At 37.3% G+C, this 15201-nt stretch overlaps 1 protein-coding gene across 4 annotated transcripts in view; it reads left to right on the top strand.

Annotated features, from left to right (window-relative positions):
- INPP5A (inositol polyphosphate-5-phosphatase A) overlaps positions 1–15201 on the top strand; it is a 624592-nt gene that overhangs the window by 509230 nt on the left and 100161 nt on the right. The window lies entirely within an intron of this gene.

Genomic DNA, 15201 nt, shown 5'->3' with positions numbered 1-15201 from the left:
AGAGATAAATGCATGTTTATGCATATAACAAGTGAGGAAATTTACATAAAACTAGAGATATTTCCTAAACTTCTAAGACAGGATGCCATAAAAATCACATGTTCTATAAATATATTCATGATTGGAATATATGCACATCTTTGTGGGGCTGGCATCTTAGTATGGGAAGATGAACAGAGGATCTGTATAAAAGCCAAACAGAATACGGTAAACCATTTTCATCACGAGTTGAGATTACCTTGAGTTTATTGCTAAAGCTCAGCTCCAAGTAACACAGGGTCAGAAATAATATCCAGGGTTGACAACCACTTTAATCTCATGGTTTTTCCTTTTTAATTCCCAGAGATATCATAGTGTCTTTTTGCTGTCCTTGAGGGCAAGCGTGTCTTCTTTTAAACCAAAAGCTAATACTGCTTTGTGGTTTACACAGCAAGAAATGTGTGCACCCAAAGATGGGGTTCCCTTCTCTTACCAGTGTGATGCATCCCCCATTCCACCTGGGATGTTCAGTCTCTGATCTGCTGAAAAGTAATAGTGTTTCATGTGGCAACTGGTGTACATAGCTTGATAGCCCTCCATATGGAAGCATTTATTTGTTGCAGTCCTTTTTCTAATGGACAAAACTGAGGGATAATTTAAATGAAATGCAAAACACTGATTTAGAATATTCAACTTTTTATTATGCTCCAAGCCAAAGAAAACTCTATTAGCCATTTACTCCCCAAAACTTCAATGTTTAGATAATAATGAAGAAGTTGGTTACAATAGTCATCTTTCTTGGAATGTCAGTGTTATTTTTTTACTTCATTCAGGTTGCAGTGATGTAGGTGAGAATATGAGAACATCAGTCAATCATGCTTCAGCAGAAATATTTCCTTTGTCCTGAGAGATTCTGAGCACCCTAAGCTACCAATGCCTGAATTACTCTTCAGGATTGGACCAGTAGAAAATGGTTTCCCAATTTGCTAATTTTTATTAAGTTTTTAGTTGAGGCTTCTATTACATTAAAAATTTTGCCACCAATTTTAAAATATTGTGTAAGCGTACATGTATTATATATGCTCATACTATATTACTTTGTATGGCACACAGTACGTGCAAGTTATGATAACTTATCCAAATGTAAAAGCTACGTGAGTGCTAAGTAAGCAATATATGACGGGTTACGGTCAAACAACTAAAAATGAGTCTGTATATTTAGTCAGGCCTCGGATAACATCATAAACCCTAACACTGAAGTGGTAGGTAAAATGATGGCTCTCTTTCTCATTTTGGGTCACTTTAGTAATTAAATCATATTCATGTTTGGTTATTCCATTAATTGTTGTTGACAAGTAAAGCATATTTTTTCAGTTCAAAATATTTCTTGGTTTTAAAGTGATTCTCTCCTAACAAAACAAATGATATTACCCATAAAGGACATGAATCACACAGCAGATTCAGTAATAGGAAATGCTAATAAAAAACATACTTAGTACATGTATAGCACGTCTCATCTTCAAAGTGCTTTTGACATTAATTAACATTTGTTACCTATCCAAACCTAAGGGTACAGAGAAGATTCAGGTCAACCATGAATCAAACTTATTTGCACATCTTTTCCTAGAATAGCTAATATAGAAAAAATGCAATTCTCTTCTCTTCCATTCTTTTTTTGACAATAAGCATATGACATTACTCTACGCTTTGTTATTACGTAATAGAAGGCCCTATTGCAATAACACATGCATACAGTTCAAGTCTAAAGTGTAACAATACATTTGTAGCAGTCTTTTGCATTTAGTACAAGTATTGCTATATCTGTGGCATCCTGAATATGTAAAACATGGCTGTGGCATGCATGGGCAATTTACTTCATAGATATGATAGTACTGGCAAGATTCCTCAGACTTCCAAGATTCCATAGTAGCATGTGGATTATGAATTAAACGTGGCAAGTGCATAACACTCTCTTTTGGTAAGGGCGTGGTGATAGGTGTAGATTCTTAGGGGACTAAGCAGAATCTGAAGCCTAATTTTAAATGGTTCACTTGCAAATAATGTCTAATAAAATGATTCTGCAATCGCACCTTAATTATTTGAGTTTATGTAGCACTTTTCATCCAGAAGGACCCTAAAACACTTTACAAACTGATTTACACTTGTTGCAGCTTAAGCCCTCGCTAACATAGCAATCACTGTAGTCAGTGGAAAGTGAAATGATTTTGGCCAAGGTCATACACCAAGTCAGTGACAGAATGGGAAACAGAACTGATTAAGCTCGAGTGGCCATCCACCACTTTTTGTAAAACCAGTCAAGGGTAGTGCCAGATTTAACAGATTGCAGTGCATTTTATGGGACAGTTTGAATTTGCAAATGTAAAATGAATAGGATATATGTTTGAATTTGAGCCTTCCAAAAGATCATCTGGTGCCCTTTTTGCATATGCACATGGAAATCTCTAATATTAGGTATTCATTTCACTATTTGGTTGTCTATTAAATGCCAGTATTCAAAGGGTCAGTCCTCTGAACTAGAATATTTGTTTGTATATGATACTAAATTTCTCTCTCCTTTTCCTACGTACCTCTTCCCCTCTGTCATAAAAACGCAGATTGCCAAGTATTTAATTACTGTAAAACGCTATAAGCAACAGGTAACCATTCACAGAATTATAGGATAAGCATATCTTATAGCAGCATAATGTAATATATTTCTAAAGACTTAGTCAATATATCTATTGAAAGAGGGAATAAGAAAGCTGTTTCCATACACCCAAGTGCAGTGTGCTACATCACATGCCAAAACGTTTTCCTTATTAATTTATAATTAATAGGCAATAAATCATTAGTGTATAATTTATTAAAGATGTTATAGGAACCTAAATCTAAAGTAGTATTGATTTCTTTGCTAGGAAATTCTGCTTTACTGTTGTTGGAGCAATCCAGGGAGGATCAATAAAACAGGCATAGGCTTCTAGTGATTTCAAGATCCATATGTGCATGAACAAGTATGTTGTCCAGAGGGATAAACTGGCAGACAAGAAATAGGATGTCAGCAGCATACCAAGCATAGCAAATATTGAAGAAATAGAGTTGTTCTACAATGGACTTGAATTATAGTTCGAGACTAATCTATAGCTTGGCACAATGGTGTACAGTAAAGTTTAGAAAAATAACTACTGCTCAGACATATTAGCCTCTTCTAAGCATTTTAAAATCTCTTTTGAAAATGGCTAATTGCAAGTTTCCATATTGTATTAAATCCAATTTTCTTTGGCCTACATATGACCAAAAAGAAAATGAATCTTTTCTCTAAAGAGTCTTTCCTGATGGTTCTGCTTGTGCCAACTCTCAAAATATAACATGACTACTCACAGACACAAGCAATTATAAGATATAAGGTACAAGGTACCCCTTCCTGTATACTAAGTACCCATCAGCACTTGCACAGAAAGTGAGAAAGCAGTCTGCATGGGAATGGTCTCATCTTGGGACATGTATGATGCCAGTTCTAAGTAACAGTCCCATGCTTAGGGCTCATAGCAAAGAGAAAATGCCATGGGGACCATTACTTTACTAAAAATTAGTAATATGTTAATCTTATAAACTGACATATGAGGTAAGTTATTTACATCAGTACAAGAGAGAAGGTAACCAGTTTTTGGGCCCAAGCAGAATAAGTTAAAAAAAAAAAAATATATATATATATATAAAAGGCCTCCTTGGAAATGAGGCAAATTTACTTTGTACAGCTTTTATACTTTGGATTATGCTGGAGCTTGAGTTACAGATCTCCTTAAAACTAGAATTTGATATATATATGCTACCAGATGTTAGTTTTTATGGCTCTGTGTTGCTGTTTAATAAGCCACCAAGTTCGTCATTCAGCTAAAACACTGTTAGGTCACCAGTCTTCCTTACTATATTAATGTACTAAAGAATAAACATCACTTTATTGCTTTGTTACCCTGCACACCTAATCAATTGCTGGAGCCACAAGACTACTGTTAATTGGTATCTACTTTGTCACAGTTTAGATAGTATAGATGTAGGTTTTAGCTCATTATTCTTTTAATCATAGCTCTTCCAGCTATGTTTACTTTAGACGGGCATAGTGACTTTCCTTGTTTATGTCAGTTTGGGGCTTAAATTACTATTGTGGTTTTAAAATCCCTGTAAAGCTTAGAGTGAAAGGTATGACATATGAATGTCATGAGAGAAGGACAAAGAGAACATTCTAGTATCCTAATCTATTTGAAATCTCTGGCTTACAAACATCTATTTTTGTTTTGTTTTGCATCCTTTGACCTATAGAAAACATCTTGTTATTCATAATGATATGTTACCATATTTATTTGAATAGAAGATGATCCCTTTCCCCAATAATTAGAATCTATATATGGAAAATGTATAGATGTGTTATAATTTTCCAGGTATGGAATCTAATTATTGAAAGTTTGCCTTGAATTTGAAACTGCTACAAGTTTTAGCACAGGTACTCCGTAACCACAGTGTTAAGCAGCACTTTTATAAGTACTTGTGTATAGTATAAACCAGGGACACGCAGTTATTTTGGGTGAAGGCTGCTTACTGAATTTTGGCAAGCCATCGAGGGCTGCATGACAGGCAGCCAGGGGCAGATAAATATTAAATTTCTAAATTTTTAGGGGCTCTGCGGGCTGGATACAATGACCTGGTGAGCCACATTTGGCCTGCGGGCCACATTTTTTGCCCGTCTGTGGCAAAAAATATATGTGATAAAAATCCAAAGCCAAAAGGTTCGTTATTTACCATATAGTTCATTCGGCTAGGCCTCAGCAGAGACAACAGTGTTTCAAGCCATAGTGACCCCAAAGCTCAGCATTGACTGCCCAGTATGTATGTGTACTCCAAATACCCTAAACAAAGAATCCATGTGTTAATTAGACGCCTACTCGTGACAGGAACCATTTACCCATATGGGCCATGGGTTTTATAGTTATGTTCAGTATTGGTTATATTTAATCACCTACATAGATGGTTTCTATTACTGAGCACATGCTGCTTTTGGCAGCAATTTAATGATAATGCAATTAATGAGGTTTGCTTGTATGCAAATGTAAGATGAGGGGCTTTTTTTCCCATTCTGACTGGAGAGAAAAAACCTCCTCATCTATTAGAGTAAATACAGTATATACTATACTTTCTTGTTCATGTTTGAATTTGTAGTGGGCAGATTGATAATACTAACATAATAAAAGCTTCTGCTCATGTCTAAGCTAGTGTACCATAACTCTTACTTGTACCCCTCTGTCTAATGGGGCTTTCAGGAATCTCTAGTGAAGACAGTTGCAAGCCACCAATTTCATTTCATTTGTACAATACAGCAAATGTGGTTCGTCTTTCTAATAGCATGCATCTTACAACCAGTATTTTGAAAGAATTCTTTTTATTCAAATACTTCACTGTGAAAGGTTCACTGACACAATGATCTCATTTACTATGGCCTCTGATTCATCTTCCTTTTTTCTTCTAAAAGTTTCCAACAAAGTTAAAAAAGTCAGAAACTTAAAATGTGAATTGATCATTATAACTGATCACTAGAATAGATGCAAGACCAACTCATTTCTATTAACAGATATTTAAATTTAATTAATATTTAATTTAAATTTATTTAAGCTTTTTCACCTGTAAAATGTAATGATTTTTTCTTGCATTCAAGTCTATTTTGCTTTATATTTGTTGTATTTTAAAGCTAGTTTTTAAAGCTTTTTGGTGGTTCTGCTTTGTTGTGCTTGCAGTAATTCCCCTCAATTACTTTACCTTCTCATACCAACCACCAAATGTGTTTTGGGACTTTTATCACCAACATGTTATCATATAGCTCTACTTATTGTATAGTGTCAACACTACCTTCCAAGTTAATTTTAATATCTAACTGCATAAGTTATTTTCTTCTAATGTCATCTTGCAATTTTTATGTTGGTTTTATGCAGACAGTGATCTTTTCCTAATTTTTTCTGATGTTTTCTTTTACTGTACTAAAGAAAGGTGGCAATACCTGTAGATATATAATCTCTATACTTACCAAAAATAGCATTGTGCTTTTATTGTAGTGTGTTATTACAAATGAAATAGGAATTCATTCTCTTTCACTGCAAAAATATGGAAAATTGTCTAGTAGAAATTAACCGATACCAGTTTTAATGCTGAAAAATCTGCTGCAAAGGTGGGGATCCTTTACCTTGAAGCTGGAGAATGCTAAAAAGTTAGAAACAATTAGCAAGGTCCATAGAAAAGTCCCATTCTTTCAACAATTTACAAGTCTCTTGAACATTTTTTTAAACATGTCTTGTGCTTAAACTCAAGTGTGTATATTTGCAGGAATTAAAGGGGAACTGGGTGACCACTGAGTCAGTAATAAATTAAAAGGAGCATAATAAAATCTTTAAAACAAGACATTTTGGGGCTAAGCAATGAACAAAAGTTTGCTTGGGAAGTGAATGAGGAATTGGATCACAAAGGGTAAAGAAGTCTAAGCTCTTTAATTTCTCATATGAAACAAAAACTTAGGATGAGTGAATGAAATGGAACCTGTCACTAGAAGCATAAAGTGAATTTTCTGTCAGTCACCGAGAGCAAGCAGCTTATCACTTCCTCCTTTCTGCCTGGTGTAGACCACACAGAGTTTGACTTTGTGATGGATCAAATGCCTTTTACTCTCAGAATTTAGCATTCTTCTGTACATATTTTATTAATCAAAACATCTAACCAGTGTCTGATGTTTTCCTTCAATTTTAAAAGTACATCCCTACAGTAAATGTGGGAGTAGAATTGGTCCCATAAATCTTTTCTTGCCCCCTAATTCACATGGATATATGGCAGTGTTAGTAGAAGGGTCATGACCCCTGTCTGTAAATTTGTAAGGCTGCCTACACATTGGTGTCCAGTCCTAGCTGTCATTTTGTGCTTTTAACATGCAGAGATGGCCTTTCCCCTTCATTTGTTAGAGCAGATGTTCTTGATTGATTTGCCTGGCATGAGGGAGAGTTCTGGCCTCCAGGGGGTTAGCTTTTTATCCTATAGTTCTTCAAGCACTGAAGCAGGAAACAAGGCACTTTCCGTAAAGTGGGTAGTGGGCAGTGCTTTTCTCTAAGGCATTGCTAATCAGACTTTTTGCATGATCCTCCACCACAGTATCTCTTCTCAGGTTAACTCCAGTCCTACAGACAGAGACAGTGCATTCCTTTGATAGGTTGTTTTGCCTCCAGAACAGCCTTACCATAGTCTCCTTTCTTAAAATGCCCCATAACTCTTATTAATCTCAAATTACTCAGGCCATGATACTAGACCACTTTTGTTGTACCTACAAATGGCTGTAACGTATCCAGGTACATCGCCTCGTTCTTTCTGGCAAACAGCAAGTAAACTCGGTATCCAATTGCATTGTTTCCCTTGGTCCTGTTTCCCCTACTTCACCTGATTTTGACGGTATATAGAAGACCCCTTTTATCTATTTAGCTTGTAGTGCACTGTCAGTACTATAAATACAGGATATTTTAAATAGATAATGCAGTCTGGGTTCAGTGTGGTTTTCCCATTTTGAATTAAGAAATTGATGGTTTCAGATAATAATGATATTTCATCACCTTAAAGGATCTACTAATGATATAGTCAATTCAGAAGACGAAGGAAGCAGTATAGACAGCTGATTTACTGCTATTACTCAAAATGTTCCAAAACTACATAAACTTATTTTTCATACCATAAAATCATAGAAATATAGAGTTGGAAGGGACTTCACCTCATCCAAACCTGTGCTGAAGGTAGGGTTATTTCTGACAAAGCCATCCCAGGGAAGTGTCTGTGTAACATGCTCTTGAAAACTTTCAAGGATGCTGATTTCACAGGTTAAGCTTACTCTCCACCCTTATTGTGAGAAATTTCTTCCTAATAGCCAACCTGAATTTCCCTTGCTGCTAAAAGTATTGCTCTCCATTGTGTCTCCTGCATCCCTGAAATAGTCTGTCTTCATCCTCCATATAACAGTTCTTCTGGGCTAGGGACAGACATTACACACAAACCGATTTAAGTGATCAAAAACTGATTTAAACCTGTAACAGAACACATGTTCAGTGCATATAAACCAGTTTGAAAATGGCTAGAACTGGTCTGAGATAAACCCAGTTGAACGTAGTATCAGATTTAAGCAATTTAGGTCAAACCGGTTTATGCAATATCTGTCCTGATCCCTTGTTAGTTTAAGGCTAACCAGACACCCCCAGCATCCCAGCATGCTCTCTGGCTGGGTGGGGCTCTCTGCTGCACAGCAGAGTTGGCCCCTCCCCTCTGCTCCCTGGCTGCAGCTCTGGCACAGACTGCAGGATACTTCCCTCCTCCCCCTCACCACTCCCTATTAAGCAGGAATTTGGTGTCTGCATATTAGCTAGCAGGCCGCGCGCTGGCTACCGTCCTTCTGAGTCAACAGGTAGCTGGTAATGTCCCTCTGTTGTTTGCTTAATAGGGTGATAAACACTGAGTTAGGGGTAATAAACACTGTGGTATCAATTCCCTGCTGGGCTAATCAGAGCGTTCTGCTAAGGTCTGGCCATGGCCTACCCTCAGCTCAGTGCTGTGGAAAGGACAGGAGGGCTACTCTAGTGCCCCCAGGCTTCTGGCCTGATCCACTGCAGGCACATGCCTGCATTTCTGGGATGTCTGTGCAGTTACTATCTGGTTCAACCTAGCCAAGTTAGCCTAACCTGTAAAGATTGAATTGATTCAGGCTCAGGCTTTTTGAATGTCTGTCCCTAGCCCTGGTGTTTGAAAGCTATTATCAAATCCACAGTAGGTCTCTTCTCTTCTCTAGAGTAAATAATCATAGTTCTTCCAGCCTTTCCTTATAAGTCACATTCCCCAAATGTGTGGTTATTTTGTCAGTCTCTACTGGATTCTTTAATTTTGCCACATCTTTCTTGAAGTGTGGGGCCCAAAACTGGACACAGTATTCCAGGTGTGACCTTTCCAGTGCCAAATAGAGCACAAGAATCACTACCATTGATTTGCAAGGAACACTCTTATTAATACTGCCCAGTATGCTGTTAGCCTTTCTTGCAACAAGCTCTTATTTAGCATATGATCCAGTGTAACCCCCCAAGTCATTATCTGCAGTATTGCAGTCTTTCTCCAGTCCATATTTGTGCATTCAATTATTCCATCACAAGTGCAGGTTTTTATACTCTTGTTATTAAATGGCAATCAATTGATTTTTGAACCATTTCTCCAGTTTTATCAAGATAATTCTAAATCCTAATCCTAGCCTCCCAAGTATCTGCAACTGTCCCCAACTTGGTGTCATCTGCAAATTTGTAAGCATGCACTTAATCCCACCCTCTAAATCCTTTATGAAGGTATTAAACAAAATCAGACCTGGGTCAGACCCCAGAGATTTCCACTGGATATTTCCTCCCACCTAGACATTGAGCCATTAATGATTAATCATTGAGCACAATGATCCAATTAGTTAGGTATACACCTTTCAGTACTTTCATCTTGTCTGTATTTCCTTAACTTATTAATGAGAATTTCATGACAAATAGTGTTTAAAGTCTTGATAAAGTCAAGGTATATCACATCCGCTTCTCTCCCCTCTTTCAAAAAGTCTGTCACCTTGTCATAGGAGGAAATCTAGTCAGTCAGGCATAACCTACTCTTGATACATCCATGCTGGCTTTTCCTAGTCAACATAATATTTCAGGATCCTATATCATTTAGAAGAGAGAGAACCTTTCTCAGATTCTATTTAATAGGCAGTTAGAAAATGGATGAGTTTGCTGCCTCTTCAGCTTCACAGGAGCAGGGATATTGGGCCTCCAGTAGAACTCATAACTGTCATCCTTTCATAGCCCCAAAATAAAAAAGAGAAAATTCAGGTCCCAGTAGAACCAGACTTCAGATGTGAGGTCACTGTTAACAGGTGGGTTTAGGGGCCTTTATTTAATCAGGTTGCTGACCAAATATGTTGGCATAATCAGCAAGGTCTGGTATTGTGTGGTCTCACTAGTTTCAAGACCCCTAGATTGTCTGAAAAGGATTTATTGAATTGCTTAGAGGTTTCTTTCCTTCTACACCTACCCAAGAGCAGTCTTGTTTTTTGGCCTTTAGTGGGCCTTTCTATATTTACACCAGCTTAAATGTACTGCACAGTAAGTGGGAATAGGCTGGCATTTACATGTGCAGACATTAAAGTGCATTAGCGCAGTGTGTGGAGTGACTTGGGACTAATGTTAGTCCCAAGTCAGTCTGCACACACAGTGTCACTGCACAGTAAGGCATCCACACATACATTAATGTATGGTAACTAATTGGGCAAATTGCATGATTCAGGTATCACATTTACACTCAAATTGGCATAAGTCACCACATTTACTGCACTGCACAGGCATGCACATGTATACATACGCCCATACTGCACAGTAATTTCAATTACTGTGCAGTATATGTGCACAAAAGATGTGCCCACTGTGTGGTTGAGTCACCTTATCTCCTTAAAGCAAATTTCTGTTGCCTGCTCGCTCATGATGCTCTACTTGTGGTTCAAAATTTGTGCTCTATAAACTTGTGTACAACCTTCACTGCAAACGCTGTTTCTTATTCTGTATTATGCATACCTTGAAGACGCACTGAAAGTAGATCTGACTGCAAGGAAAGAAAAGAGAAATCAACCTAGTTTAGCCCTTTTCAGGCACACTTCCTCCTACCTACCCCATTTCTCAAGTGAGCTTTATGCATGTCTTTGGAGTTAATAAATAAATTACATTGGATACATGAGTCATCTGTTTTTAGCCTCAGATGTCTATGTCCATTGTCCTCAGATACATCCTAAAAAGAATCATGGGATAAGAAGTACTAACAGTTTATCCCAGCACATGGCAAAGTACATCGGAACAGTTATCCCAGTTTTGCATCATTGAATCAATAGCAGAAAAGCAGCAGTGCTTTCAGCTGCTTACTAAACCCTGACTAGAAGGGTGATGTGTGTACAGGATAAACACAGACACAGCTTGTCCAGGGAGAAATGCAATGTCTATTCCTAATCTAAGTCCCTTTTTCTTTTTCTGCGTGTCCTTCTGGTACTCTGTCTGTGTGCCCATACAGCTATGCACTGGACACAGTATTTGTGTGTTTTTCATGTTTTTTTCTGTATGTTTTAGTGATGCCATGACTTCTTACCTCTTGCTACTCTGCAGTAACAAATTGTACATCCTTCTAGAAGGGGAAGCTGATGTGGAAATTGGCAGCTGCTAAAAAATGACATTTTTAAAATTCTTTTTTTCCCCTCAAACCAACACTTGACAGATTGTGGAGGGAGAGGTTAACAGTATAAATTCACACTGAGAGCTTTATTTGTGCACCTTTGAAGAGATCAGTACAGATTCTGTATAGCAAATAGAATACTACAGTCCTATCTCTAAATTGTCTGAGGCCCAGTACAGGTGCTAACAAAAGCCATTGTATTTTTCTGGATTGAAACTGATGTCTGGTAGTGGAAACTACCTTACAGGTTGGCATAGTATTTAATTGTGGTAAATGGAAAAATTGGGTTTCATTTGTGTAAAGAAAACAATCCACAGCTTCATGGATATTTAATAGTATCATTGAACTCTATAAAACAGCAAATTAATAAAAGCTTATTTAGGTCTTGTGATCAATTAGACCAGAATTACTCATGTCTTATTATCTACCCTTAACCTAGAATGAGTGCCTCTATTTTAAGTGCTGCAAGCTGTAGAAAAATGCTGTTATCACTCTCTGCCTCAGTAGGGGGGCATCAAGGGTGCCATGGGAGTTTCTGAAGAGTATTGCAAAGTGCAAGAAAATAAGCAGGTGTGAAGAGATGGTTATTTGACCCCAGCAGTCCTTCCTGCCCAGAGCTGGGGGACTGGACCCGATGATCTCACAAGGTCCCATCCAGCCCTAAACTTCTGTGAATCTTTGAGTTCAGGCTCATCTATGCCTGGCTGTTGCCCCACCCCTAGTACCTAGCCCCTCTGCAAGATGATAAGCATGGTAATAAATGCATTCTTTTTTGAAAATGGGGTGCTGTTCAGTTAACAAAAGCTACGGAGAAGTGCCTTGAATCCTAAAAGGCTGAGAACCACTGCACTGCTTCATGAGCCTTGTCATTTACTTTCATTTTCACTTTCTTATAATCTTTTCACAAGTAATGGATGTGGTGTTCCCTCTTTCATTTATTCTATCTTTGGTGTGCTCTGTGCACTGGAATTGTCGGCAGGTTCAAACTGTACCAGAAGTGTAACAAGAACTTTCTTCTTCCTTCAGCTAAGAGCAATGAAGCCAAAAAAGAAATGGCATTGTTTTTATTAAGATAAACATGCATTTCATGTGGAACATTTGTAATCTCATAGGCTTTAATATCATTTTACTATACTTCAGAACATGCTTTGGGGTCTAGACTGTGTTTGTATTGTAAATTATTTTGCCTCAGAAAGAGTTTAACTTCTTGTTACGAACTAAACTAACTCGAGGATTCATTGTTGAAAATGATTCTGTGTAAAATGAAAATGTAATAAAGGTTTATTAAAATGCATAAAACTTAAGGTCTAATAAAGACAGTTTTATTAATGAAGGCAGATTACAGGAGGCCATCTGAGGCACCTGCTAAATGTGCATTATAAATTACTATCATAAACATTCTGATGAGTTTCATATTGTAGCCAGACTTATAAAGGCAGGCAGATTGCTTCCCTAAGGGACTGTATATTTACTTAACAGTGTGGTTTTTGTAGTTATTTATTTTCTAGTAGTAGCAAAAAGCTTTTCCATTAAATAAATATGCAGATATTAGGAATTATTAAATTTCAGCTTTTTGCTAGCAATCTAAGTCAAATTTGATACCAGATCCCTAGGGATGGAGAAGTGTATTAACCCACTACACCCATTAGCTCCCTATTGGGGCCAAGAATTTTAATCACAAGTCCCCTCATTAGAGCTGGGTTCAGGAGCACTGATTACCCTTCTCGTCGGCTGATTTTTTGACATCTCCAATTCTATACTGATGCTGACATGCTTACTGGCAAGATTCATTGGAGGTTAATTAAATCCATCTTCAAAACAACGAGGGGCCAATGAGCCATATCCTCGTTGCAATAGTAAATTAAATGATGCAATTGTTTCTATCTCTATCATGGATGGGGGAGGGCTGAGCAAATGAATTGTTCTTGGACTGTATGCTTCAGGGCCCTAGAGGGGCTAGTAGCATGTGGTCATAAACCTGCTTTTAATTTGTGGCTACAGAAAAAGATTACACAGTTATCAGCAGGCGGAGGTCTCGCATCATGATGTGAACGATGACACTGTTTAAAAAATAAAAAGAAGGCTATTCCCAGCAGGAATTAGCAGCTCCTCCTATTTCAGATGCAAATTAATACAAACATGGTTACAGAGCAGAACAGAGAAGATGATACCTTGATCAAATTTGGCATTGCTTGAGCCATAATTAAAACGTACACAAATTAAATACAATTATCTTGTGCTTTCTAATAGGGCTGAGCGTCATTAAACTAATTAATAATGCAGTCTATAAGCTCAGCACTGCTGCTGTGATTGTTCAAAGTGTATGTTTTATGCCTTGCATGGTAGCAACTGGCAGCTGGAGGACTCAGCTGGCAGTGGATGACAAAGAGTGACAGCAGTACCAGTAGCGCTTGTCTCCATACAGTCCGGGATAGAGCTGGCTGCTGCCACACCTGCCATTCATCACCTAGCTGACAGTGATTGTGATAGATGGCTTTTTGGATGCTTGAAGCCCTTTCCTTTTTTTTTTTTTTCCTTTACTGGTTGCCAGTTACTGTCAGAGATATACTTATAGTCCCATCTGGGCCCATTTTGAGGGGCTTATAAAGACAAATTTAGTTTCCAAGAAGCTCCAACTTAATAGATTTATCATATTTCCTAAATAACCGGGGGGAGGGGGGCACATTTTCATTGGCTAATGTTCATTTTCCAGCAATGGAAATACAAATTATGTACATTACAAATTACCAACTTTTACAAAGGAATAATGTTTCATAGTAATAACACCCTAAATTAAGATTCATCTAAAAAGAATCCTTCAGCTAGTTTAACTTTAAGTCAGCCAGGAGTTGAGAATTTACAGTAGAACTGACTGAAAGCTGCTTCAGGGTAATAACGCATATATGGAGGGAAGATCAGTCCCTGTTCTCAGTTGCACTCAGGCAATTTACCTGAATACAGCAGTGCTTGTGTGTTCCAAAAAGGCTTCATGATAGTTCTTTGCTAAATTAGTAAAGGTCACTTGCTAATTAAGGAATCAATCTTGAGAAGTGATGGGATTAAGTTGTAGGGGCTTGATCCAGCAAAGTACTTACGCATAACTTTAAGCATGTGAGCATTCCCATTGACTGCAATATCACTCACTAAAAACTAGTCACATGTTGAAGTCCTTTGCTTGATCAGAGGCATCACATTGCTGGTTCAGACTCTGAAAAAGGTTGTGAAGAATCTCTTAAATGTGTGGACTGTTAATATAATAGTAATGTAGCCTGGCCAGTATCATATAGCAAATTCTCAAATAAATAATTTAGCAAAAATACAGGGTTTAATAACACATTTACTGGATTTATTAAAATTATAATTGATATTATATCTTTAATCAAGAAAAAGAAATATGTACTCAGTAATTATAAAGGAGCTTCCCAACTTCAGTCATTTTGAAAGAATTTTAACCTTTCTACCTGCAAATATAAGGATAATCATTTTTAAGACTATCTCATAAAATGAATATAATGAAGGTTAAAATATATTTGTGGTGCACTGTAACAAATATTACGCTAAATTCCTCAGATAAAATGTTGACCTTCTTGAAGCCAGTGATAAAATTTCTGTTTACTTTATGGGTCAAGATGTCACCCCAGATAAATATCATTATTGTGTCATCTCCTTCCACTGATCTTGTAATTTTGAGATAATGTGTATCTGGAAAATTCGTTGTTTAGGAATTTAAGACGTTTACTACATTGGTTGAAGAGGTGCAGATTTTAATGCTTGTTCAGTTTGACACCAAAAGTATTTAAAGGGAACCCATATAAATAAGTATGTTTTAATACTGGGGTTTTAAATTGCACAGCAAAGATTCGTGTGTGTGTACACCTTTACAAAGGAGAATGTGGAAGTAGTCTTGCAAAAAGGTATACTATA

Source organism: Crocodylus siamensis, chromosome 7 (genome assembly GCF_052110815.1).
Source record: "Crocodylus siamensis isolate JL-2025a chromosome 7, ASM5211081v1, whole genome shotgun sequence".
NCBI classification, from domain to species: Eukaryota; Metazoa; Chordata; order Crocodylia; family Crocodylidae; genus Crocodylus; species Crocodylus siamensis.
The sequence above is the reverse complement of the archived record's forward strand: the minus strand, read 5'-3'. Positions and strand labels throughout refer to the sequence as shown.